This window comes from Octodon degus, unplaced genomic scaffold (genome assembly GCF_000260255.1).
Source record: "Octodon degus isolate 3935 unplaced genomic scaffold, OctDeg1.0 scaffold00009, whole genome shotgun sequence".
Taxonomy (NCBI): domain Eukaryota; kingdom Metazoa; phylum Chordata; class Mammalia; order Rodentia; family Octodontidae; genus Octodon; species Octodon degus.
This window is the reverse complement of record NW_004524585.1, coordinates 12,205,072-12,207,305: the sequence shown is the minus strand read 5'-3', so window position 1 is coordinate 12,207,305 and position 2,234 is coordinate 12,205,072. Positions and strand designations below refer to the sequence as shown.

Sequence of the window (2,234 nt, the reverse complement as noted above, 5' to 3'; positions counted from 1 at the left end):
CTACTGAGCCATCTCCCCAGCCCCACATTTTTTTTTTAAAGAGATAAAAACAATAGTACAGAATTTCAAAACAAGATACAAAGAAATTAACAATGGTTAATATATTATATATTTTTATCTTCAAAATAGTTGCTCAAACTACAGGATTTAGCTATGCAAGATTGATCAAACAATACAAGCACAAACTGTTCTTTTCAATGAACTAAAAAAAATTAGAAGTATAACTATCTTAGCTATCTTGTATGTGTGTATACATATATTTTCACTCTTTCCTCCTTTCCCCCATCAGTTTCTTTTCCTTTCACAGTATCTATTATAGAATTTAGATCTTACTCTTTCAGTTTCTTACCCCAGGGAGACAATACAATGTTTACACATGTGAATCTGATTTGTTTCACTTATGAGATCCCCGAATTTTAATGGCACCCTTAATGTGGACCTCGCCGACTTCCAGACCAACCTGGTGCCTTATCCCCGTATCCACTTCCCCCTGGTGACCTACTCACCCATTATCTCAACCGAGAAGGCCTACCATGAGCAGCTCTCTGTATCAGACATCACCAATGCCTGCTTTGAGCCTTCCAATCAGATGGTCAAGTGTGACCCTCGCCACGGCAAGTACATGGCCTGCTGCATGCTCTATCGTGGAAATGTGGTTGCCAAGGATGTGACTGCTGCCATTGCTAATATTAAGATCAAGCGTACCATCCAGTTTGTGGACTGGTGTCCCACAGGTTTCAAGGCAAGTTGGAGATGAAGAGAGGGTGTAGCCTGGGACCCATGCACCTCTAAGGAGGGAGACTCCCCCTGAGCTGCAGGTGTGAAGGAGAGATATGCTGGGGAAGGGGTGAGCAGGGCGAACTGCAGGTTCAGAGTTGATCCATCCCAGGTGATCTGGAAGCCAGGCCTTTGGACCAGAGGCCTTGGTGGGTTCTCCTTGAAAAATTGCCTTTATCATACGAGTAGTATCAGTTTCATGCCACTTAGCCTGAGGGGTAGGCTTTCCCTAGTTGTGCCAGTTGAGAGCAATGGCCTCTCTTGCAAGTGCCTGTGACATAGACATGTGGTCTGGCCCCCGCTCAGAGGGGAAGGCTTGTGGAAACCAGAAAAGCCTCCCATCAGACTGTGGGAAACAGGTCAGAAGGCTTCTGTGTTTGTACCTGCGTGCAGTCGCTTTCGCCGTCATGCAGAACTTGTTTACGCCCACACTGCTATAGCTGAGACCCAGTTTCAAGTGTAGGGGCTTTGTGGTGGGGGATGAGACTGGAGAGAATCGCTATGGCAGCTATGGCATTAGAAGACATGTGCAGCTTTCCTGCCAGGTGACACTGCTGAGGGCATGACCACAGTGAGCGGGGAGGCAGAGACCCGGGTCATAAAGATGATGGCCACTTGCTAGTGTTGAAGAGCTGTGGCATGAGAATGGAGGGGAAGGGTACTGGGGGGAAGATCACCCTGCTCCCTTGAGGAAGAGCAAGCTGCTCAGAGGAAGACTAGGCTGCTGGTAGGAAGTGGTAAGCTTGCTGTCTGCGGGGGCATTCATGGAAAGTTGACTCTTTTATCAAAGGGGTGGAAGAGTACTGACTAGGAAAGGCATTTAATGTACTGTTTTCTGGATAGTCCAGTATTTAAATAGGTTAAATTTATATCCAGATCTGGGCATGGTGACATATATCTGCCATCCCAGCACTTGGGAAGCTGAGGTCAGTAGATCACCATAAGTGAGTTCAAGACCAGTTTGCACTATGTAATGATACCCTATGATCCAGCTGAAGAGTTTCAGAGTTTTGCAGTATTAAACTTCATTTTGAGACCCAGAGCACAGGCCCAGCGAGTGAATGAAAGGAGCTGAGGCCGTGGGATCCTGAATAGACCCAGAGCGTAGGCCTGGCAGGCCCAGCAAGTGAGTGAGACTACCCGGGCCCATGGGATCCTGAATAGACCCAGAGCGCAGGCCTGGCGAGTGAGTGAGATGACCGAGGGGCCACAGATCCTGAATAGACACAGAGCGCAGGCCTGGAGAGAGAGACTGCCCGGGGCCACTGGATCCTGAATAGACCCAGAGCGCAGGCCTGGCAAGTGAGCAAGAACACCCAGGGCCAGCGGATCTTCTTCATTCCACCCAGAGTGCAGGCCCAGCGAGGAACCCTTCATCAGAACTCCCTGCAAAGAGGCTAGAGGCAAGACCCACCCAGCTGATTCAGGAGCAGAACATTTTGCCAGAGAGACACAAA

General features: G+C 48.6%; 2 pseudogenes; both read left to right on the top strand.

Annotated features, from left to right (window-relative positions):
• LOC101564898 overlaps window positions 1-757 on the top strand; it is a 25,846-nt pseudogene extending 25,089 nt beyond the window's left edge.
• A 271-nt stretch (window positions 758-1,028) lies between these two features.
• LOC105741072 overlaps window positions 1,029-2,234 on the top strand; it is a 25,170-nt pseudogene continuing 23,964 nt past the window's right edge.